Below are 27,253 nucleotides of genomic sequence, written 5' to 3' on the forward strand. Positions count from 1 at the left end.
GTGGGTTCATTTATTATTTGTGTAAGACCACAGCTATCAATTATACTCTGGAGCGCTACGCACGGTGGGGCCCATGGGGTATTCATTTGGATATTAAAGTCCACCATTATAATTATATAATCGGTGTGCGTCACTAGATCAGCAACGAACTCTAAGAATTAGTTGATAAAGTTCGAATAGGGCCCTGGGTGGCCTTAGATAACAGCCAGGTATAGAGGCAGCGGTGTGACAGACCTCATAGTAAGCACCTCAAATGATTTATAATTATTATTTATGTTAGGACTAAGGTTAAAGTTTTCGTTGTATATTAGTGCAACCCCCCCATCCTTTTAAGGGGACGGGCAATATGCGCATGTGTAAAGTTAGGAGGACATGCCTCATTTAGCGCAAAAATTCGTCTGGTTTAAGCCAAGTTTCGCTGAGACCGATGACGTTAAGATTGTTGTCTCTGATGACCTCATTAACTAACAAAGTTTTGGGAGACAATGATCTTATGTTTAAAAAAACCTATATTATAGGTAGTGGGCTGTTTTAGAGAAATTTTGATTAAATTATCCGTAGTAACAATATTAAAAATGTTGTGTTTATTATGCGCAGTGCTCTTAAAATAATTACGACCATATCTAGGAATTGATATGGCGGGAATTTTCCGATTGTTTGTTTGGTGCTTTGATAAACTGAACGCATCATAGTTTGCCAACTCAGGAGAAAGCATGTTCTGATTGTTTGTTTGGTGCTTTGATAAACTGAACGCATCATAGTTTGCCACCTCAGTAGAACACATGTCCAACTCCAAAACAATCAAAGCAGAAAAAACTTGTTCAAACTTAACTGACTCCTTACCCAGATCAGTAGTCTCGCATCTTCCATTTAAATCCGGCTTCAGGATAGGGGTAAGTGGTGTTCTGTGGGGATTAGCCTTTTGCTTTGTTTTTAGCCTCGCTCGGCATCCGCGTTTTCGATCACACCGCTGGCGTCTGTTCCTTTGACGGCCTCCGCTGGTACTATACTCCCCTGCTTCAGAGGCCACTGGATGTAGCCGGCGAAGTATTCCCGTGCTAGCGAGCTGGTCTAGCAAGCACTCGTCTATCAGTCCAAAACCGTCCGATCTATCCACATCCAGAATTGTCTGGCGGTCGTAAGTGATCAAGGAGCGACCACATTAAGCCAGCCATGAAATTTGCAGAATTGTCCAGTATTTCTGCCACATGGTTCATCTTTACCAAGAGCTCCGCGATGTCGCAGCCCGCCCGGGTGCCGCCATCTTGGATATATACATACACACACACACACACACACATATATATATATATATATATATATATATATATATATATATATATATATATATATATATACATACATACATACATACTGGTATTTCAGTTACCGCAGTAAAGTTATCTGAAATAGAGGATTAATAAGCGAATTTTAGAGCCATTGAAACAGCAATAAGGCTAGTTTGTGAGCAACGTGTCCTGGGTCTTCCCCGTGGCCTCCTACTGGTTGGACGTACGTGCCCTAAACACCTCCCTAGGGAGGCAATCGGGTGGCATCCTGACCAGATGCCCTAACCACCTCGTCTGGCTCCTCTCGATGTGAAGGAGCAACGGCTTTACTTTGAGCTCCCCCCGGTTGGCAGAGCTTCTCACCCTGTCTCTAAGGGAGAGCCCTGCCACCCGCCGGAGGAAACTCATTTTGGCCTCTCGTACCCGTGATCTTGTCCTTTCGATCATAACACAAAGCTCATGACCATAGGTGAGGATGGGAACGTATATCGGCCGGTAAATTGAAAGCTTCGCCTTACGGCTCAACTCCTTCACCACAACGGATCAATACAGCGTCCGCATTACTGAAGACGCCTGCACCGATCCGCCTGTCGATCTTACGATACACTCTTCCTTCACTCGTGAACAAGACTCCTAGGTACTAGAACTCCTCTACTTTGGGCAGGGTCTCCTACGCTCCATGCTTTTCCAGGCGAGAACCATAGACTTGGAGGTGCTGATTCTCATCCCGGTCACTTTACACTCCGCTGCAAACCGATCCAGTGAGAGCTGAAGATCCTTGCCAGATGAAGCCATCAGGACCACATCATCTGCAAATAGCAGCCACCAAACCGGATCCGCTCAGCGCCCTGACTGCGCCTAGAAATTCTGTCCATAAAAGTTATTATGAACAGAATCTGTGACAAAGGGCAGCCTTGGCCGAGTCCAACCCTTACTGGAAACGTGTCCGACTTACTGCCAGCAATGCGGACCAAGCTCTGACACTGATCGTACAGGGAGCAAACCGCCACAATCAGACATTCCGATATCCCATACTCTCTGAGCACTCCCCACAGGACTTCCCAAGGGACAAGGTCGAATGCCTTCCACAACTACACAAAGCACATGTAGACTGGTTGGGTAAACTCCCATGCACCCTCAAGTATAGAGCTGGTCCACAGTTCTTCGACCAGGACAAAAACCTCACTGTTCTTCCTGAATCCGAGGTTCAACCATAATATGTTGTAAGAAAAAAGACAAATAAACACTGTATATTTTATAGTAAAATTCTAACAAGTGTTTGCCATTTTTTAAATTGTAAAATCTAAGGATTTTTTTTTTGTTACAATATACACAAAGATATGCACAGTAACCAGTAACAGTTAAATATGCTATGTCAGTAGAAGCATTAAAGTCCCATCTTAAAACTCATTTGTATAGTCTAGCTTTTTAAATAGACCCCTTTTTAGAACAGTTGACCTGCCACTTCTCTTTTTTGCTCTGCCCCCCTCTCCTGCATGGAGAGGTTATCAGGTGGCCACAGATGAGCGCTAGCTGTTCCATGTCGGGACCCGGGGTGGACCACTCCTCTGTGCATTGTCCATCTGCGGCCCGTCCCAAGATTTCTCATTGTCCCATTGGGTTGAGTTTTTTCTTGCACAGATGTGGGTTTAGATCACAGGAAGTTGTGGTCTGTGAAGGCTTCTAAAGCATTTGTGATTTAAGGCTACATAAATTAAGATTGATTGATTCATTATCAAATGCTTAGGCTAATTCATGTATTATTCCCTGTTACAAGCGGCCCTCGGATCTGGTGCTCAATTAAAACAAATTTGACACCCCTGCTCTGCATGGATGGAGTACGGGTGAACTGACCCAAAACTATTTAGCACAGGTAAAGACAGGTGTTTGTTCACTTAGTTCAATTAATGGCCAGTTGACTTCCTGCCAGGGGGTTAATTGCTAATCAATAGTTATGTGCAAGGATGTTCTTTAGAGTGGAAGCCAATGAGACGAAATAAGTGCATGAGAAGAAAGCGAATATTTCTTCAAACATTTAAAAACGAGGTGTTTGATGTACGCCCATGTGCTCCTCTTAGCTCACGGGCACTGAGTAAAACGTTTTATTTCTCCCTCTGCTAATTCTGCAGGATGAGGGATGGAAGCAGAGAGGGAACAATACACTTTTAGTGGCTGCTTGAGCCGAGGCACGGCCAATAAGCAGACGAGATTGGAGTCATTATTCATCATCTTCCCGTGGTTGTTTAAGACTATTGAGCTAAGTGGACTCGTTTGCAAAACAAGAGCTTACACATCGAACACCTGTGAATAGGGTTGCCAACCGTACCTTCAAAAATGCATTGGCATGCATTCTGTATTGCGCTATCAAGCGACGCACTTTGTCCGGCCGTCAAAATTAGAAAAAGTCAAATATCAATAGATTCTTTGGAATGACAAGCCAATGGATGCCAGTGTCACCTGTCAAAGTCATGGACTTTTCTGGCCAACTCAATTTACAACTACAACTATTGAGCAACATTTTTTAGAAATCAGTTTAATAAATATATGTAGAATTAACGTTGTATCAATGTCTTGTGCTGCTGGATTGGCGAAGTTGGAAGAGTTGCCTTGCCAGCAATCTGAGGTTTACTGGTTCAATCCCCACCTTCTACCATCCTAGTCACGTCCGTTGTGTCTTTGAGCAAGACACTTCACCCTTGCTCCTGATGGGCCCAGGTTAGCGCCTTGCATGGCAGCTCCCGCCATCAGTGTGTGAATGTGGAAATACTGTTAAAGTGCCTTGGGCTCCTTAAAAAGGGGTAGAAAAGCGCTATACAAGCACTACCATTTACTATTTATTTGATGTTACGCTCAAGCGCAGGGGTCCCCTAAGTTTTTGATTCTGGGGCCGCATTGGGTTAAACAAATTGATGGGAAAATGCACTTTTAGATTTTTAGACAACATGATTTGTCTGAGCGGCGTGGAGACATGAGGTAGAAATTGGATTAGAAAGGACAGATTTAAAGAAAAAAAAAAGATATTTTTTTTTAAATGAAAAAAAAAATGAAAAAAAAAAAAAAATTAATAAATTATATATATATTATAGAGATGCGCGGTTTGCGGTCTCATCCGCGGAGTCTGCGGATAAACAACGGGTCGGGCGGGTGACATGACAAAAAAATAGATTTTAATTAGATTCGAGTGAGTGGCGGTTGAACCATTCGGAAATATTTGCCTTACATGGTTCTGGGATCAGTAACCTTTACCATTCAAAGAGCCATTTAGGACCCGTGTCACAAAGCGAAGAAGACAATGGGAGACGCAAACATTCTCTAGAATGACTGCCGGCAGTCACCCAGTTAATGAGTATTAGGGCGTGCGATGAAGCCATTGGCTTTGTCGCCTTCTACAACATGTACAATCTGCTTGTAAGTCCAGCAACATGTGTGTGGTTTCTGCAGACATACGCACACGACTGCAAGGCATACTGGGTGACACAGAGTACACTAATGGTTGTGATAATAAACAATTTTAACACTCGTAGTAATATTCGCCACGCTGTGAAGCCACGCCAAACAAGAATGACAAGCACATTTCGGGAGAACATCCTCCCAGTAACACAACATAAACGCAACACAACAAATACCCAGAATCCTTTGCATCAAGAACATTTCCTGACAATTTTATACACCCCGCTAGCAGCAAACCCCGCCACCCCCACCCCCCGTGCGTCGGTAAGGTGGGCGGGGTTGGGAGCGCGGGGGTGTAAAATATATTCAGGAATTTTCACGGATGCAAAGGATTCTGGGTATTTGTTGTGTTGCGTTTATGTTGTGTTACTGGGAGGATGTTCTCCCGAAATGTGCTTGTCATTCTTGTTTGGTGTGGCTTCACAGCGTGGCGCATATTAGTAAGAGTGTTAAAATTGTTTATATCACAACCATCAGTGTACTCTGTATCACCCAGTATGCTATTCAATCTTGTAAGTGTGATTGCGGAAGCTGCATACAACATTTTGCTGGACAAACAATCGGTTTGTACATGTTGTTGAAGGTGTCAGAGGCAATGGCTTCACAGCACGCCCTTATTCTTGTCATCAGGATGAACACCATTGGATATTCGTGAGAACGATAGCGGCTCCCATTGTCTTCTTTACTCTGTGAAACGGGTTTAAATAGCTCTTTGAGTGGTAAAAGTGGCCGACCTCTGATGTATTTCAATGGGCGGGTGGCGGGCGGTTGCGGTTCTGATAAAATGTTGGTTCGGGTAGACGGCTGGTGGATGACGACTTAGGTGATGCAGTTGCGGATGATATAATTGCCTATCCGCGCATCTCTATTATATATATATATTGTTATTATTTTTTTCTTTACTTGGGACTTCTGGCGGGCCGGATTTTGTACGCTGGTGGGCTGGATCCGGCCCGCAGGCCTTAGTTTTGGGACCCCTGCTCAAGCGGCTTGACCATCGTGTGAATAAAGGCGTGAAGAAGGAAAACGGAAGGTCATATGCGACCCACAAATAGTCCTAATTTATATCTGTCAGTAGACTCTATGGAAGTGCTAATAACTACAACATGGATGATGGGGAGAAGACACATTCAAAGTGGAAGCACGTAAGTAAGGTAGCCCACAAAAGGAAGACCATGACACGTTATGTAGACCACAAAGAAGTGTTTTAAATGCAGGAAACACGTCATAATATGATCCCTTTAAAATGGATCACCTACTGCTTGTTAAGAAGTTTCATGTTATAGTCTCCAACAGTTTTCAATAAGACCAGAAAAAGACGTGAGAATTGTTTCTAAATAAATGAGTGTATTAAAAATGACAGTTTGGCCTTGGTAGAGGTTTCTCTCGCTCTTTATTGTGTGGAGCTCCACCATTACGCCATGTTTCCATGACAAATTATATTTTAAAAGATCAAGGTTGATGTATAAAAAAACAAAAAGCACTATGCTTAGAGAATGGACTTTTCTCTTTTTGTTTTTTTTTCATAATTAAATATTCTTGATTATCTTGGTTCTCCATCCATCCATTTTCTACCGTTTATTCCCTTTAGGGTCGCTGGTGCCTATCTCAACTACAAACGGGCGGAAGGCGGGGTACACCCTGGACAAGTCGCTATCTCCTCGCAGGGCCAACACAGATAGACAGACAACATTCACACTCACATTCACACACTAGGGCCAATTTAGTGTTGCCAATCAACCTATCCCCAGGTGCATGTTTTTGGAAGTGGGAGGAAGCCGCAGTACCCGGAGGGAACCCATGCAGTCACGGGGAGAACATGCAAACTCCACACAGAAAGATCCAGAGCCCGGGTAAGAACCCAGGACTACTCAGGACCGGCAGACGCACTAACCCTTCTTTCACCGTGCTGCCCGTATCTTAGTTCTATATACAGGAAATATGATGTACAAAAGTCTAAATATTTTGTCACAGTTAAGTCCAATACAATTAATTTTTAAAATGTTATTTTAAGAAATGTGTTATATATATATATATATATATATATATATATATATATATATATATATATATATATATATATATATATGTATATATATATATATATATATTTTTACAATAAATTTAAATACATTATAGTTAATGAAATACATTACTATGATAAATGTATTCATAAAGTGAAGTGAATTACATTTGTATAGCGCTTTTTCTCTTGTGACTCAAAGTGCTTTACATAGTGAAACCCAATATCTAAGTTACATTTAAACGAGTGTGGGTGGCACTAGGAGCAGATGGGTAAAGTGTCTTGCCCAAGGACACAACGGCAGTGACTAGGATGGCGGAAGCGGGGATCGAACCTGTAACCATCATGTTGCTGACACGGCCGCTCAACCAACCGAGCTATACCGCTCCCATAAAAAAACCCCTGATGAAAATCTGGGTAAAATATTATATTATTTTTATGTACTACAGTGATGTTCATCATACATAAGAAAATATTAAATATTTAAAAATCTAAATTAGTAACTAATATAGAATAAAAATACTTAGATAATATACATTCATTTTAATAATACATTAAGGAGTATTAAATAATTTAAAAAAAAGTTCATTTTAAACATGTCAGTTAAGTTAAAAGAAACATGTCTCTGAAAGTACTACAGTAATTTTAATTAAACCAAATAAATAATCAATACAAAACATGGTTCTGTTTTGTCAAGTCTGAATGAATTCAGTGATGGTTTGCTGAAGATGCTGGGAAAATAAAAATAAAAAGTTATCCAGAGGGAGGAATGGGGGTGCGTCCCTGTGGAACTGGAGCATGTTTATCCTGCAAATGGTCTCTCTGAACGTTCCTAAAATAGTTGGTGCTTGTCTTTGAGGGATTTCGTTCAGGCTTAATGGCTTTGCGAGGCTTGAATGCTGGATGTTAAATGTTCTTTCTCCTCCTTCCTCAGCTGCGCCCCGCATGCTCTGCAGCTTTTCCCTGCTGTTATAGGAGGGAAGCGGCGTGATGGATTGTCTTTATTCAGAGAAATCCCTGCCCTACCAAGGCATCAGTGATGGCGAGTCAAGGTGAGAAGGGCCAAGGTCTATAGGAGGTGTGATCAGAGCAGTAAAGGCTTCATGAGACCTCACCATCAAGGCCTCAGTGCCAGACTCCAAAGACCTTTTCTATCTTAATCAAGATGTGAAAGGACTGTTAAATGTTATAGTCCTGGTCAAAGTTTTGTTGAGACTGTCTCTTCACCGATACCCAACTAAACCTTGGACTGTGTGGGACCTGAACCACTAACGTCATCGTTGACCCCATCAAGTAAGAATCACGCCGGGTCGGAGGACACATTTATTTTCTACCCCTTGACCAATCACCTCAGATTACGCACGATCAACGAGGAGGCTGTTGCAGGCGTTTCTGCCAAGAGAAATGCAGACTTAAGAGTTTTTACTTGCAGTCCCGGATTCAGTGGGAGACTTTGCCCTTGTCTTCCGACAAACTGGTATACAGTGGTACCCAGGGGTGGGCGGTCTATATATATGTACATATATATATATAAATAAAATTGTTTTATATACCTCATCTATAACGGCCATCTATTTAATGCAGCCAGCGGTAGGTAATTTTGCATCCCAAACATTTTGACTCTGTGTAGTGGCCACTCATATCAAAATTTCCCATGCAACAGTCTGTGAAATTTCATTTCTTAAGTGGGATTTAAGGTTGTTGAGGTGGGGGGGGTTAAGCCAGACCATGCAGCCGTGTTGGGACTCAGCAAATCTCATCAAAACTCCTCTTGGCTTTGCGCAGTTGACTAAAGTCTTGCATGAATGTATAATATTCACATAAGCAACAATGTGCAGGCTCAAATTCAATAGCACTGTTCAAGCTGAGAAAGCTTGCAATACTGTATTTTAGAAATGGTTTACTACAATTCCGGATACATGCACAGGTACTTGCTTAAAGGTCAACATTTATAGAAATTCAAAATGGCGGCCAACCTGCGTATAGTGGCCACTTGTTTTGTTGTCAACTAATAACTGAAAACATGTTTTATATTCAATTTTTTTTTCAAAATAGCCATCCTTTGCACACTCTTGGCATTCTCGATGGGCTTCAAGCACACCTGTGAAATAAAAACAATTTCAGGTGACTACCTCTTAAAGCTCATCCAGAGAATGCCAAGAGTGAGCAAAGCAGTAATCAAAGCAAAAGTAGAAAAGTATCGAAAAACATCTTGGTACCATAATATTGGGGAACCAGTTTATATATATACATACATACATATATATGTATATATATATATATATATACATATATATATTAGGGGTGTAACGGTACGTGTACTTGTATTGAACCGTTTCAATACGGGGGCTTCGGTTTGGTGGTGTACCGAACGAGTTTCCACATGGACATATTAAGTAGCGTACCGCCCGTTGTGTAAACAATGCACACCGAGGCACAACACACGACATGCTAGCAGCGACCGGGCTACGATAGACTGACCATACCTCCTCTTTTCACCCGATATGTCCTCTTTAGCGGGGCTGTCCGGGTGGAGTTTCTTAAATGCCTCAAATGTCTGGCATTTTAAGTTAGGGTTGCATGTATTTTCAATGTACGTTCAGGGTTAAAAACAAAACAAATTGTGCACACAGCAGCATTTGTGAGGGAGGGGCAGAGACAGAGAGAGCGAGAGAGTTCTGATAAACGCGCATGCGTCGCCAGGCTCTGCTTTTTATCCATAGATTTATCAGATTTTATTTTTTATTATCTATAGCAGGGGTGTCCAAAGTATGCCCCGGAAGCCATTTGCAGCCCACAGCTAATGTTTTAAAGGCCCATGGCACGTTCTAAAAATACTATTAAACAAAAACATAAACAAAAGTGAAATAAAAATGCTTAAAGGCTCAATGTAATTTAGAAAAAGTGGCAACGTTGACTAATAAAACCAAGCTGTTTTTTTTGTTTTTTTTTTACAAACTTTCATTGCTCAAAACAAAATATTTGAATCAAAATCAATGTTATTAAGAATTATTTACCTATCCAAGGTTCCCATCAAATATTCCACTAAGAAAAATATTTTTGGTGGAAGATTTAGCAAATTTGGTAAAAAAAATACCCCCAAAATTTACATTTTGTTGTTTTCTTACTGTACCGAAAATGAACCGAACTATGACCTCTGAACCGAGGTACGTACCAAACCGAAATTTTTGTGTACCGTTACACCCCTAATATATATGTATATATATATATAATTAAAAGCTTTATTGACATTATATTAAAGGCTTCATCATGTACGTTTGCCACTCTTGGCCTGTGCTTTAATATAGATACAATTGTTAAGTTCCACTCTTCTACTCCAAAAAGACCCACGGACAACACATGATTTTCAATTGATCAACTATTTATTTTCCAACTTGAAGCATTGTTGGTTTCATTTTAGTTGATCTATCAATCATCAGGTTGTAGACCTTCAAACCACAGAAACAGAGATGTTAATGTAATCACATAGCTATTTTCAAACAATGTTTTACAAATGCTTTTAAACCTCTGAATAATATATTAAACATTCTACATAATGTTTTAACTTTTAGCAAGAGTTAAACATGAATTTATCCTTTAACTTTGCATTAATAATTTGTACTGTAAACATTAAACCAAAAGATATGACTTTAAACCATTTAACTTTAACCTTTTAAACTTAAGCTTTAAACTTTTACATGTGCTTTTAACAACTTGTTTTTAACTGGTCAAACACAGTCTGCAATCAGTGCTCAAACTGCAATGCAGTAATGCAGTAATGCAGCAGTTCAACTTGAACGCAGCAGTTCAAACAAAAAAATTAAAATAGTTGAGTAAGCAAATTAAGAAGCTTGCAGGTACAAGTTAAGCTTTTAAAAGTAAGCATTTTGATTGTCATTAAATGAAACAGCATATTTGTCGACCATTGGTATGTTTGGAGAAACTTGTAGAGTAGATCTTGCTGTTCTTCCTTGCATGCAGCTTGTTTGGTGAATGAGTCTGACAGAACCTCCATTCCTTTTTCACGTGCCTTCAATCAGTAATTTGGAGGCCATTTCCCTTGGCATTCTGGGAAATGTAGTTCTCAATGGTTTTGACCATGTAGGGCATGGATTGACACTTGACTGACACTTCTGCATTTTTAACTCCACAAAAATCATTATTAAGTACTAAAAACAATACTATGGCTGAAGCTACACAGATAGGACATGCAGCAGGTAAATCACACATTATTAAGGATAAAATACAAATTGTAGCAATTTGTTACAAACTGCAGTCATTTCACTTGCATTGATTTGCACTACCAGGGCGATTTTGATTGTGCCAATAATTAGCAACAAGCCAGCTGTGTATATGCACGGCAGGGTAGTTAACTACATCACATTTAAGTATATGCATTTAGTATATGCACAGCAGGGTAGTTAACTACATCACATTTAAGTATATCCATTTAGTATATGCACAGCAAGGTAGTTAACTACATCACATTTAAACTCCTTGTGCAGGTCTGTATGATTGTTATTTGAGAATTTTGCTAAGTTTGAAGCAAATATTGTAATACTCTAATGCCACCTTTTGGTGGGGCAGGTTTTAAAGCAGCCTGACCGTTTCGTGTTTAAAGCGTCACCTTGGTTGATAGTTTTTAAGCCCAAATATCTCCATATTGCACGCAGATTTGCCTTTATTTGCCATTTTCCCCCTCCATTATGTTTCTGCTTGTGCGCTCTGTGAGAGTTTGCGTGCCCATACACTCAAGATGCTTCTCTACTATGTACGTCACCGCCGCACGGCAGCATGCGGATGAAGAAAAAAGTAATGGTATCTTTTGATAATTAAATATATATAGTATATGAGCCATAAACAATTGCCCATGGGTCAACTGCAGCCCGCCAAAGTCGGGGTGTTTCCAAATGAATCGTAAATATCTGTCTGATTGCATCATATTTGCCCCCAACTTGTGGACAATGTCAATCAAGCAATTCCTTTATTGTCATTGTCATAATAACAGTAACAGTTTGACCCCACACTGTCACTGTTTGACCTTTGGCTTCCTCTCAAACCGTGCACATTTGTTAGGAAGCTCAACATGGACAAACTACAAATATTCAATCGTGTTAGTGAAAAGCATTTTTTATTTTTTTGTCAGTGGAAAGCATGATCAACAAACAAATTGTAACTCACCATGGCTCTGAATGCATGGCTAAAAGAGTCAGGGTGGGGCTGAGGGCTTTATGTAGGTGAGCACACTTGCCTTGACTATTTAGGCCTAATTCGGGCCAAACCATGATTGCCAGGAGCTGGGTGTTGCTGAGGGACACTGGACATTTGAAAGTTGTGTCGCCTAAGCCTGAATACACTGTGTACAAAAATGACTACTTTACAAATACAAAAGTACTATTTGAATACTTTTTAGACATGTAATGGTTATTTATGGTGTCATTTACAAAATAACTTTTTCCCTTAATTCCCCCTGTCAAATTGGTCCCAGCTAGTGGGCGGGGCTATGGGCTATTTAAGTGGGAAATGCCATTTTTCCGCCAGTCTGCTGTCTGTCACTGCTAGAGGAGGTTTTCTGTCCTGAGCAAGAGTTTCGGTTCCATGCATCAAACATCTACTGAGGTGATTATTTTGATGATGAGATTTTGTTGTGTTGTCATCAGTTAAATGAGTTTTGTTGATTGCTAATTAATTTTGCTAAATCTGTTTTGTAGTGATGGGTCGGGCAACACCGATGCATCGGCGCATGCGTCGAGCTCATAGAGCGGAACCCTGTGTCGGTGTGCGTACCGCTTTTAGAAAGTCACGTGACCGATCATGAGCTGTTTTGGTCATGTGACCGATATGTGAACTGTGTCGCACTGGCACCTGCGCGCCAACCTGTGTTTATAAGGAAGCGCATCTGTCAACGAGATGCTGCTGCCAACAGAATCGCCGCATTTTTGTCGTTGTTGATTTGTCATTTATTGTCGTCAGAGATTATGGAGCAGCCTCAGGCAAAAAAAAAAGATTTCTGCCGTGTGGGAATATTTTGATCATATATTGGAAAAAATTGTATTTGTGTTCATTTCCTTGTCGTTTCATCCTGTTCTCTCAAAGTTTCTACTCGATCTGTTAGTAGGGTAGTGTTGTGTCGTTTGCAAACGATTCGTTCAAACGAACTAATCTTTTGAGTGAACGTACTTAACCGAATCACTTCATGAACTGATTCGTTCCTTTCTCAGTTCAGTTGAGCTCCGCCGCGACCATGCCGGTATGAGTGGAACTGGCACGAATCACGTGAATCACGTTTGCAAACGTACTGACACAAAGAACTGTCGCCACGTGAATCACGTTCGTGAACGTACTGACACCGAGAACTGACTTTGTCATGGAGGATGACGTCACATCGAGGATCTCGTTCAGTCACTGTGTGCGTCGTTCATTGGGTGTTGAGGGCTTGTGTCTTTCTCGAACTGACACACAGCGAGATCTGCCGATGGGGAAGCTCTTACTGACTGACTCATGATTTGCCGACCTGCACACATTTTTTGATTCTATTTTTCATATCGTGTTTATTATATACCGCTTTTAGAGTGATCATAATTGTTTTTAAAAAATATATCTAACCCACATTGGATGTGATAGAAAAGGAAGAGTGATTTTTATTACATTTTTAATACATGTATGTTTTGTTAGAAACATTACATGTTAAAATAATAAAATTTAATGTGAAAAATGAAAACTTGTAACACATTTTAGAATCGTTTTTTCTATCTTGTCAAATCCACTATGAATTGTTAAAATAAATGTAATGTAATAATGTAGAAAATAATTGCATATCAAACACATTTAAGAATATATCTCAATTTTGTCGTTGAGTCAAATGTAAAAATGTAAAAATAATACCATTTGTATGACATTTTTACCACTTTAAAAAACTTTTTTTTTTTTAAATTTTGTTTTCAGATCCATTTTAAAATGTCATGGACACCTCATGGAGAGGACACAAAAAAAGAAAAATATTTGTAGCAAATTTTAAAATTATCTTGTCAGATTCACTTTTAAATGTTAAAATAATCACATCTAATGTAGTGATTAAAAAAAATAAAAAACTGAATTTTCAAACTGGCGCATTCTGTGATTCACTGAACCCTCGACGCAGCCAGGTACTCATCATGGGGGAGGGGGTAGGGACTGAGCGAACGATTCGTTCACCGCGGATTAACGACATGAATCACTCAGTGAACGACAACGCTCTCGCTAACAGGACTTGCGACCCTACTGACACAGAACTGACTGTGTTGCGGAGGATGACGTCACATTGAAGATCTCGTTCAGTCACTGTGTGCGTCGTTCATTGGGTGCTGAGGGCTTGTGTCGTTTGCGAACTGACACACATCGAGATCTGCTGCTGGGGAAGCTGTTACTGACTGACTCATGATTCGCCGACCTGTACACAGAACTGCTGCTGCAGAAGTGATTCGGTAAACGAATATTTTGAATGAATCAATTTTAGGAACTGATTCTAGTGATTCAGTGCAGTCAAAAGAACTGCCGATCCCATCACCATAGTAGGGCTGTAACTGTACGTGTTTTTGTATTGAACTGTTTCGGTACGGGTTTTTTTTCTAAGCTAAAGTCTTAACAAGCTGCTTTGCTTCTTCTGCATCATCACCCAGCATTGTCCCACCCACACTACCATCTGGTTATATTAAAAATTGGTAAAAGCTAATTCCTTCGATAGCTCAGTTGGTAGAGTGGAGGGCTGTACTTGCTTATGCTGAGTTCCTTAGGACACTGGTTCAAATTCAGCTCGATGGATCACTCATTATATTTTTACCATGAATTGAGTAACGTGGACCCCAACTTATACAAGTTGAAAAACTTACTGAGGTGTTATCATTTAGTGGTCACTTTTACGGAATATGTACTGTACTGTGCAATCTACTAATAAAAGTTTCAATCAATCAACAGTACGTATTCAGAGCGCATGTAAAAAAATAAAATAAATTCCCAGTCCACAAGTATCCTCATTCATAACACGTTCTCTTAGATTTCCATGTTATGATACATGTTCACATTATTTATTGACTGTATATAAAAAAAGATAAATACATATTTTATTTGAAGATATGAAATAATCCTAAATGAAATACAATGACTTGGTTTATGTTATTGTATATACTAGGTCATAAAATCAGTGTCAGTTGAGTCGGTCCATAGGTTGCCTGTAGGGACTTTTAATGTCCAGCAGGTGTCAGTATTTAGTGACACAGTATTGACACAGTATCAATACAGTTTTGCAATGTGTCAACGATACACGACGCCTCATCAACCCATCACTACTGTCTTATTTAATTCTTTGCTTTGACATATTTGATTATTGACCTTGGATAGTGAATACATCTATTTTGATACAATGGATGATTTATATTTTGATCATTTTTAATATGCTTATTTTGATGAATCATATAGACCTATTTAACGCATGCGAAATGTATTGAGAATATCAATGTACTATATATAATATATGATACTAATATTGCTTCTATTTATTACTGTTACAGATTGTGGGTGCTTTGTGTCTTCCTGTTGGTGTTCACCTCTTGACACTTTTGGGATTTCAATAAATGTTTTTAAACTGTTACCAACTGCGTGCCTCGCCATCCTTGGTTTGAAAGTCTAGTTTGCAAAGGTTACATTACCTTCGCCCGAGGCGGGGTGTGACAATGACACTTAAGTCATACATGTCAATGAGATTTTGTTTGAGCTTGTATGTGAAGCAAATTCAGTCCAATGACCATAAATAGTGGATTGAAGTGCACACAGCACAGTGTTTATTTATACGGCACAATCCAAACAACCTTTTTCCCACTCATGGTGCAAAACAGCCTGCTGCCAACCCAAAAAGTCAACACACATGGTCGCACATTAAACAACCTGCTCACTGAATTTTGTGGATATTATAAAAAAGTGTCCTGACATAAATAATGCTAAACTACATCCATTTGAGTCCAGTGCAATGCATGATGAGAACAAAATGTTGATTGATTATTATAATAAACACATACTTTTTAGCATTTTAACACTTCGTCAAGATCTCAGACAGCAGTTTAGAGACACTCAGTGTGGTGTGGTTGACATTTTGAACATCTTATTTATTTTTTTTCAGCTGAATGTTGACATATGGCCTTTAATTGATTGATTTAATTGATTCGATGCTGATTGTCGCATAATCTTCCCAAGCTCAGTTTTTCCCTCTCTCCTTTTTCTCAAGGGCAGAGAGGTTCTTCACAGCGATTAGATACTTAATTACTTTTTAGAGCACCTGTACTCTTACCTAATCCATTTGCATGGTTTATTGATGACGTATGAGTTACAAACACAGCATAGCTTTGCTAATAAAGCAATTAAAAAATGTCAGTCGGTCGTTGTTGCACATTTTTTAATGAAAGGGCCTACATTTGCAGAACTCTTTATGATAAGACACACTTACTGATCACTAATCAGCACTGTAAATAATATCAAACTAAGTTGTCTTCAATTAGCAAAAATTGAGTTCTTAAACATATGATCATGTTTAGGTGAATTGTACAGTGAAATCTTTTCATCCACACTCAGTAGTGTGTGACTATATTTTCAATTGTTTGTGTGAGAGTGTTTCAATAGTGCGTGTGAGAGGATTTCATTGGAGTGTATGAGAGAAAACAATCAGTAGTGTGTGTGAAGGTATTTCAGTGGTGTGTGAGAGGATTTCAGAAGTTTGTATGGTAGAAAAAAATTCTGTAGTGTGTGTGAGAGAGAGAATTTTAGTAGTGTGTATGAGATAAAAAAAAATCAGTAGTGTGTGAGAGTATTTCAATAATGTGTATGAGAGAAAAAAACAGTAGTGTGTGTGAGAGGATTTCAGCAGTGTGAATGAGAGCATTTTAGTAGTGTGTATGAGAGAGAAAAAATCAAAAGTGTGTGTGAGAGGATTATAGTAGTGTGTCAATGAGAGTATTTCAGTCATGTGTAAGAGAGAACAATCAGTAGTGTGTGTGAGAGTAAAACAAATCAGTGGTGTGTGTGAGAATATTTCAGTAGTGTGTTTGAGAGAGAAAACATCCGTAGTGTGTGTGAGCGGATTTCAGTAGTGTATGAGAGAAAAAAATAAGTAGTGTGTGTGAGAGGATTTCAGTTTGAGTTTGAATTTGCATTTATTTCGAACATGCATGCATATAACATGATATGTCACAATTTCCAGTTTCTTTATTCAACATGTTTGAAAAGGAGTAGGAAGAAGCAGAACTTATTTAATCCTACCCCTTATCCTGAACATAGCAGTTATTCATTTCCTGTTCTAAATTTATTAACAATACACCCGATAAGTAATTACATTAAAAATAAATAAATACATAAATAATAATGAGTGAAGTAAGTTATATGTCATATGGTGAGATAAATAAGATTATCTTGAAAATTAATGGATGGAGGAAATACATTCAGAATGTTTACCATGGTTCTTCTTTGTACTTTGTAAACACTTTAAATTTGAAGAGTCTCTTGAAGTGGATTATATCAGTACATTGTTTGATTTCTTTGGTTAATCCATTCCATAAATTAATTCCGCATTCTGACATACTGAAAGTCTTACGTGTTGTATGTGCATACAAATCTTTTAAATTAAATTTTTCTCTCAGATTATTATTTTCCTCTTTTGTTGAGAATGATTGTTGTATAATCTGGGGTAGCAGGTTGTAGTTTGCTTTGTGTATAATATTAGCTGTTTGCAAATTCACTATGCCGTGGATTTTCAGTATTTTTGATTCAATACATAAGTGTTTGTATGTTCTCTATATCCGACATTATGTATTGTTCTAACTGATTTTTTTTGTTAACACCGTTAATGAATAAAATGTACTTTTGTAGCTATTTCCCCATATTTCTGCACAGTAACTCAGATATGGTAACACTAGCGAGCAGTAGAGAACATGAAGTGATTTTTGGTCTAGAACATGTTTGGCTTTGTTCATAATTGACGTGTATTTAATTTTGTATATTTCTTACATGAGATTTTCAGTTAATTTTATAATCAATCATTATACTTAGAAATGTGGTTTATTTTACTCTTTCAATTTCTATTCCGTCTATCTTTATTTGTGTTACCGAATACCATTATTTTAGTTTTACTGAGATTTAAGGATAGTCTGTGTTTGTCAAACCATATTTTTAATTTGTTCATTTAGACTTGGACTTAGACTTAGACAAACTTTATTGATCCACAGTTTCAAAGGATGGAAAGGGTAAGGATGGAAAGTATAATGCAGGTAGACTAAAGATGTACCATAGTAGCAATATAAAATACAACATATATGTAATATTTACATATTATATTTTTATATAAAATATATAACAAATCCCAGTTACCATTTACAATATTACTGTGTATGTAAGAGCTGCAGCAAAAAAAAAAAAAGGGCAGCATAAAATAGAGAGTCGATCCAGCAAAAAATATATATTATAACAAAGAGAGGTAGCTAACATAGAAGTGGTCAACTAATAGACAGATATTATCTATTGCTGTATGGCGAGTGATTATACAGCTGGATGGAGTGTGTTTCTTCTGTTATTATTTGTATTCTCTCCTGAACAAAACACTGTTGTATCATCTGCGAATAATACTAACTTTGAATCTTTTGTAACTTCACAAATGTCATTTATATAGAGATTGAACAATTTTGGTCCTAGTATTGATCCCTGAGGTAAACCACAGGATATATTTAGCCTTAAAGATGTGTGTTAGCCTAGCTTCATTTATTATTCCTGTTTGTTAAAGAACTTCTAATACAGTTTAAGACCAACCCTCTGATGCCTCATTGCTCTAGTTTTTTGGTCAAAATATCGTGAATAATTGTGTCAAATGCTTTAGTTAGTTCCATCAACACTGCTGTTGCAGTGCACTAAATATACGCAGTTTCAATTTTTGCCGGACTCCGCAACAAATCCGTTCAATTTATCTAAAATCTGCTAGTGACGAATGCGCATTCAATGCGCATGAGGCGTGACAAAAATAAAACAAAAAAATAAAAACCCTCTGCAACCCACCGCCCCCGTCCTACATTTCAGTCAGTGAGTGGTAATGTACTGCCTTTCAGTATCAAAATGAATAAGAATTTCAACATAGCAGTGATTATAAATCTTTTTTTTTTTTGATGGTTATTACATTTCAGGAAATTTATGGGAAATCATTCCAGCGGGAGAGATATGCGAAAGAACAATAAAACATGGAATAGTTGAATATTGTTTTGAGGCAGGCAGCACGGTGCGCCAAGGGTTAGTGCGTGTGCCTCACAACACGAAAGTCCTGAGTTCAATACCGGGCTCGGGGTCTTTCTGAGTGGAGTTTGCATGTTCTCCCCTTGACTGCGAGGGTTCCCTCCGGGTACTCCGGCTTCCTCCCACTTCCAAAGACATGCACCTGGGGATAGGTTGATTGGCAACACTAAATTGGCCCTAGTGTGTGAATGTTGTTTGTCTATCTGTGTCCAGGGTGTACGCCGCCTTCCGCCCAAATGCAGCGGAGATAGGCTCCAGCGCTTTTGCAGCCCCGAAAGGGACAAGCGGTAGAAAAAGAAAGGATGGATGGATGTTTTGAGGCATTTATTCTCCAAAATAACATTTTCTTTGGCATGCTGTTTTTCCCGAAAATCAACAGGTCTTGACATGTGATGTACTTTTAAGAAAAACCTCATCTTTACATGCTAACGTGCTACATTTCTGTGTAAACCAGCTAGTCGGTGCTAGGGCCTCTGTCTTGTTTTTTTTTTGTTTATTTCTATTTTGCATGAAAATGCATTTTGAAATACAGCCGAGATAAAGTAACGGCTAAGGGCGCTCGCGGTTAGTCGTGTCTGGTTCCGATGAGACGTTGTATTTTCACTTCAGCGGCAGCATCGTCTCTAGAGAGATTTGCAAGATGTCCATCATCGTGTGTCATGCGCTAACAGCGCTAACCTTAAATAGCAATTTGCCATCTAAGCGTTTCTGACAGCGGGCGACTCTTGCGAGGTGTGGCGTGAGATCGCTTTGTCGTCCTCGTTCCTTCTGTACGCGGTTGGCGGGATTAGCGTCAAAGCCTCTCTTCCCGTAAAACCCTCGGCGGGGTGTAGGGGGTTAGCGCCGACGCTCAACCTACCGCGTTCAAGCGCACTCGACTATTTTTATTCCTTCAGCTCTCTGTGCCGAGCATCAGGACGCGTTTGTAGCTCCACAAATTAATAATTCATACTGATTAGCAACAAGAGCACACAATACGAGAGTGCTTCTGAAAAGTGGAGGCCTGATAACAAATGTGGCGGCCATGTTGTTTTTTTTATCCAGTCTCACCTTCCAAAGAATTGCAGCAAAAGAGCCCAATGAAGAGGTTTACTGCCTCGTTAAACTTGCAGTATTTTTTTTAGAAGGAGATTGGTGGCTGTTTGGAGACAGATAAGCATGCAGATTAGTGCCCTTGCAGACAAAAACATACTCAATGTGGAGCAAATATGCAAGGAAGATGTAAATCAGTCGGAAGGAATACATACATTAAAACTATATGAGGCAATTCCTGACGGAATGGCGTGTGAATGCTACAATACTGAAGTTGACCTGAAATACTGACAGAATGTAGTATGAATGTAAGAATAGTTTGAATTTTGGAATGGTTTGAATGTTGAAGAGTTTGAATTTCCAGGGAAACCAGAATTTGGTTTGGAACTTGGGAAAGTGTTAGTTTGAATGTCCAGGATGAGTGGAATGTGTTGATGTTGGAATGGTTTGAATAGGTTTAAAAACGCGGCACTTGAGCAACTCGGAATAATGTCAATCAATCAATCAATCAATCAATGTTTATTTATATAGCCCTAAATCACAAGTGTCACAAAGGGCTCCACAAACCACAACGTCATCCTCATGTCCCATTCATTTCAATGGGAACTTCCTGGAAATTTGGGAATTTTGGGAAAAGCGTGATTTTTAAAAAATGATTAGGAGCACGAATGTGCTGAGTGAGCTGAATTGGTTGGTGTTGGAATTGTTTAAATCGGTCCAGAAATGTTGAAGTAGTAACAGTTTGTCAATTGAGTAAAGGTATTATGGAATCTCGGCCCTGCGATGAGGTGGCGACTTGTCCACGGTGTACCCCGCCTTCCGCCCGATTGTAGCTGAGATAGGCGCCAGCGACCCCAAAAGGGAATAAGCGGTAGAAAATGGATAAATGGATGGATTATGGAATTTCAGGAAAACCGGGAACTTTTCAAGTTCTTTAACCAACTTGTTTTTTTGTCCTGACTAAGAGGAATGTTTTGACAGTGGAACGGTTGAAATAGGTTGAAAAATATAAACGGAGTCATCGCGCTAAAAAAGGTTGGAAATAAGGTTTGAAAAAAAAACGGAATTCCTGGAAATGTGTTGATCATGGAAAAATGGTAGTTTGAATTTCCAGGATATATTGAATGTGTTGAAGGTGGAATGGTTTGAATCGGTCGAAAATTGTGGGATTTGGGTGACTTGGAACAATTCATTTCAATAGGATCTTCCTAGAAATGTAGGAATTTTGGGAAAAGCGGGATTTTGGAATGGTTTGAATCGGTTGAAAAATGTGGGAATTGTGGATGTCAAAAAAAAAAGCTAACAATTGAGTCAACAGATGGAGGGTCCTCTCATTATAGTCTCGAAAACACCCAGAAAGTGGCAACAGTACTCCATTTACATGTCGTGACCTGGAAATTAACCAAATATGAGTGATATTTTTATTACAAGTGCTAACGCAGATGGACTAATTTTAGCAACGCATTGATAGCAGTGATATAGTGCCAGCTTACGCTGCGATTGTTGACACACTGAGCCGCCGGCAGCTCCTGCTTAGTCTCAATCTTACTAAAAGTAAATTCTAGATTATAATTCATGCAGCTTTCACCTGCTAGTCCACAAATTTGGTTATGGGCCGACAGGCTGGTCGACTTTGACATCCTCCAAGATGGCGAAATTACCCCAAAAGAAGTTCCCTGCAGGAACTTTTTTTCAACCCTTGGTGAGTATTGTGATTGATTCTTCATCTAAACGGGATCATTTGAGCTTCTCATCGGTCTGCATCCCAACAAGAATGGAAATTGTACAGTAAGTGTTTGTTTTATTATGGTTAGTTTATTTGTTTAGCATCTTGCAATGCTGCTAATGCTATAGTGTCACAATAAAGCTACATCCGTTTAGCACTCAGCTTTCTAAAACTTCTTGCTCATGCTCTTTGTGTTGCGGCTCTATAACAAAAGGTTCTGGATCATCATTTTTTCCCAAAGTAATCGTTCTTGGCTCTCAAAAAGTCCGCATTATTAGCATTGTTATTGATGGGGAAGGGATCTGTGGTTACTCCTCTACGTCAAGGATCAAGTGACTGGCTTTCACATTATCTTTAGAAAATGGCTCGGGAATCATAACTATTTATCCACAAACTTTGGAAGTCTTCTGGTGTCATAAATCATATATATATATGACAATAGCTTCAATATAGAGGCAACTATAAATTACTTTACACGGCCCATAGCTCCGCCCCCTCTGAAGCAGGCTATACAAAGAATTGCTATTGCGACATCCAGTGGACACATTTAGAACAGCAGATTATTTTTTTTTTAGAAAATGTCAGCTCATTTTTATACTTAGAAAACTCCTCTCATGGGCCGGGTAAGACCCTACCTTACGTTTGACACGGCAGGGCCGATCCGAAGACCTCACTGAACTTTTATTTTGAGATGGTTTTATTATATTTCTGTACCGTATCTAATAATGTTCAAATGTTACAATGTCTGTACTTTTAATACAGCCTCTCGCTTTGTGTCTGCTTCATGCAAAAAGGCGAAGCCGAAACGCACCTCGACCCCCGCTGCGTCTTATCAGCTGTTCACTGGAACAGAGGGAGACAGTGGAGTGATGTGAGGGCTGGAGCACATCCATCTTTGCTTGGCACTGTCCTCCACAGTCTGTCCCGCCTTTGATCATCTCCGGCTTTGCACTGAGTCAGACGCAATAACCCACACGTCTTCCTCACACACACACACTGATATAAAGCAGTGAGCACTCCTATTGACGTTATGCAAATCATTTATTTTTTACACTTTAGCCCCGCCCCTCACACTCATCCTCAACCTAAAAGCTTCCAAAGTCTTAACTGCTATGCAAATAAAACACGCACACTCTCTTGCAGACGGAGATTAGAGCGGCTAAGCTATTGCAGTTCTGCACGAGTCCCCTGACGCGTTGCCTTCACACCCGTCTGTCCGCATCCAGGTGGGCATCCGTGTTTGCGCACTGTAACAAACGCTAAACCCCTGGCTTCCGAGTGGGGGAAGGTATAAAAACTCCGGTGTTGTTGTTTCCCGACGAAGGAAACCGCCAGAGTACCCGAAAATAAAGTCACACGCAAAAGCGGTAAACAACAAAGCTGTTGTAGTGATGTACATTAGCTACTACTATTAGTTCTATTGTGGGGGAGGAGCCCTATATGTATATTCACATATATATATCAGTGACGTGCTGTCAGGGGAGGCAAGTGATGCAGTGCCTCACCTGCCACCAGTTGGCTTAACCATTAGATGTTCCAAAACAAAGTAATAAAATAAAATAAGTTTTGATATTTCTCTTTAGGTTTATGCTTTCTATGTGATTTTGGTGTGGTTCCTGTATATTTTGATCATTTTCATGGTCAAAATTGCAGAAATTCCATGTTTCCTGATGAAAACAATGCAGCAGATGAGAAGTGAGGCAGACACAGGCGTTGCCTCTACGGCTACACACAGTGTGTATTGGGCGTGAGTGCAAGGGGGTGCATGCTTGTTGCCACATGGAAAAAGGCAGGTCTTGAGGCAGGAAGTACCTCTGCCCCAAGGTAGGGGGCGATATATTGTCAACTTGCAGCTCAATTCCTCAGCAGTACTCTGACTCACCACACTGGGAGAAGTGGGGGCGCTCAAGCTAGCAGACACAGGTCTCTCCAGCATTTTTTTGTTTTCTTTTTTTTTAACTGTATTCATAACAAACATGGCATTTTTATCACAGTATGCCAGCGTTTGTGGGTGTTTTTTGTCGGATGCAAAAATACTTTATAACTTCTTGGAATGTAATGGAATTAAATGAATGTTTCTGCCAATATGCAGGATTATATACTATATCCAAGGTTAAATACTTCTCTAAACTGGACTTTAACACAAAATGAATGCAATCAAACAAAGTACGTTTTCATGGAGGATAGCTATTGCTGCTTCAGATACAAATACAGAAAGGTAAGATACACTCACAATACTTGATTTATTTTGTTGAAAGCAAATGGGACCAAAAAGTATTTAATAACAACTTTATCAAATAGCTTTTGGACCCATTTATCATATCATAATATCATTATGATAACGTTTTAATGAAAGCGAATAACTCCCTTTTTTTTCCTGCAACTCTAATGTGCAACCTAAATCAACAATGACCAGAGCTGCACATATGAATTTAAGTAAAAAAAAAAAAAAGAAGAAAAAAAAGTATGCCTTGGTTTTTAGTTCACTGCACGTCACTGATATAATAATAATGTTAATGGATTAGATTTATATCGCGCTTTTCTATTGTGAGATACTCAAAGCCCTCACAGAGAAGTGGGAACCCCTCATTCATTCACACCTGGTGGTGGTAAGCTACATCTGTAGCCACAGCTGCCCCGGGGTAGACTGACGGAAGCGTGGCTGCCAGTTTGCGCCTACGGCCCCTGCGACCACCACCAATCATTCATTCATCATTCATTCCCCCATGTGAGCGGCACTGGGGGCAAAGAGTGAAGTGTTCTGCCCAAGGACACAACGGCAGCGATTTGGATGTCAATAGGTGGGAAGCGAACCTGTAACCCCCAGGTTTCTGGCACGGCCGCTCTACCCACTACGCCATGCCGCCCCTATATATATATATATATATATATATATATATATATATAATGTCAAGACTTGGATTATGAGATGGTTTGTTTTTCCTATGCAAAGAAAAATTGGCACGAGCAAGGCGTGAATAAGGGTACATCTTTATTTATACACTAACAAACTACAAAAAAAGGCAAACAAAAGGCGCGCACAATGGCGGTACAAAATTAAACTATGAAAACAAACAAAGCACAAACTAAAAAAAACTAAAACTTATGTGGCATGGGCAGGATGGATTATACAGCATGGCATGAAGGAAGTATGTGTATATAGTAGCCAGCTGACTTCCTGGCAACTTCTGGTTTAAATAACAGCTATGATGAGTGCAAACAGGTGTGAGACCTGAGGACAGGGGCGTGACATGAGGACAAGGTGAAAACTAATGAGTTGCTATGGTAATAAGACAAACAAGGAAGTGCAGGAACAAGAACTGAATGTTCAAAAAACAAAACCAAACATGACCAAAACAAAACATGATCCCATAGACGTGACAGAGCCCCCCCCGTTAAGGATAGCTCCCAGATGTCCAAAAAAAAATACTTATGATCAAGAGTCATGAGAGGGCGGGAGGGGGACATGGCGGTGGGTCGCCAGACCATGTGTCCCCGTATCCACCGGGGCAGAGTTAGGTGGCGGCGACGCGTAGAGGCCCTCTGCACCTGACGAGGTGGGCGACCCAGGAAGGGCCATATCCGTGGCCGACGAGAAGGTCGGCACACCTAGCGTGGTGGACGACCAGGTAACGGCCACATACGTGGCCGACAAGGAGGTCGGTGCCCTTGGCGTGGCGGACGACCACGTAGTGGCCACATCCGTGGCCGACAAGGAGGCGGACGCGTCGTCAACGTGGCAGGCGGCGAAGCTTGGCGTGGTGCTGCTCCTGGCGAGACTGAAGCTTGGCATGGTGCAGACACTGGATCTTGGCGTGGAGCATGCACTGGTACCTTTTGTGGTGCAGGCACTGGAGCTTGGCGTGGTGCAGGCACTGGAGCTTGTCGTGGTGCAGGCACTGGGGCCCGGCATGGTGCAAGCACTGGAGCTTGGTGTGGTGCAGGCACTGAAGCTTGTCGTGGTGCAGGCAATGGTACCTGTTGTGGTGTGCAGGCACTTGGGCTTGGCGTGGTGCAGGCAATGGTACCTGTTGTGGTGCAGGCACTGGAGCCTGGCGTGGTGCAGGCATTGGGGCCCGGCGTGGTGCAAGGGTGCAGGCACTGGAGCTTGGCATGGTGAAGGCATTGGTACCTGTTGTGGTGCAAGCACTGGAGCTTGGCGTGGTACAAGTAACGGTATCTTTTGTGGAGCAGGCACTGGGGCCCGGCGTGGTGCAAGCATTGGAGATGGAGCCCGGCGTGGTGCAGGCACTGGAGTCAGCCGTGGACTTGGTGCTAGCCGTGGACTTGGACTTGGTGCTAGCCGTAGACATGGACTTGGTGCTGGCCGTGGACCGCTGTTAGCCGTGGACTTGGCGCTAGCCGTGGACTTGGACTTGGTGCTAGCCTTGGACTTGGACTCGGTGTTAGCCGTGGACTTGGTGCTAGCCTTGGAATTGGTGCTAGCCGTGGACTTGGTGCTAGCCGTGGACTTGGACTTGGTGCTAGACGTGGACTTGGTGCTAGCCGTTGACTTGGTGTTAGCCGTGGTGCAGGTGGAGGTGGCATAGCTGGGGGTTGCGGCTTGGCAGGCCGAAAGATCGGTGGTGGTGGCCGAACCGGCGGTTGCGGCTTAGCAGGCCGAAAAATCTGTGGCGGCGCCTGAGCTGGCGGCTGTGGCTTGGCAGGCCAAATAACTGGTGGTGGCGGCCGAGTTGGCGGCTCTGGCCTGGCAGGCCAAATAACTGGTGGTGGCCGCCGTGCTAGAGGCTGTGGCTTGGCATGGCGCTGAGCGAATCCACCTGAATCGCTCCCAGCCCTACTTCCCCCCTCAAGGAGCGGATACCAGACGCGCTCCCCGCGGTCTGGAACTGTTTTTTGGGGTAGGTGGAGGGAAGATAGGAGGGGGGAAGAATCCTCCCCTTTAAATTGTCCCAAAAGTCTATTTTCTTTTACCTTGGATTGCGTGGGTGAAAAAAAAGAAAGAATTTTGTGATGTGGGCGGGGCTTAACTCGGAAGGGGTGTGGTTAAGTTTACCCGGAAGTGGGTGGAGTTTAACCAGGAAGGACCTAAGACCGAAAGAGGGAGTGGTAAAGAGGGAACAAAGGAGGGTTTAGTGTGACAGCCATCTGTTTGACCTGGGGTCAATTTTGTGGAATGGTGTATTGATTGATTCAAATGATACGTGTGGTAAAATGTGGAAAAATATGGATTGAATGGATAAATTCAGCCATCTGTTTGACCTGGGTTCAATGGTGTATTGATGGATGGGAATGATACGGGAAATATGGGAAAAATGCGGAGGGGGCTATGATGAGGTGTATGAGTTACAAAGTGGTTCGGGATTTGGAAAATTAATATGACATCTGAGCCCAATCGGTCCTTTGAGTCAACCAACACACACACACACACACACACACACACACACACACACACACACACACACACACACACAC

This window comes from Nerophis ophidion, linkage group LG03, assembly GCF_033978795.1.
Source record: "Nerophis ophidion isolate RoL-2023_Sa linkage group LG03, RoL_Noph_v1.0, whole genome shotgun sequence".
In the NCBI taxonomy this organism is placed as follows: domain Eukaryota; kingdom Metazoa; phylum Chordata; class Actinopteri; order Syngnathiformes; family Syngnathidae; genus Nerophis; species Nerophis ophidion.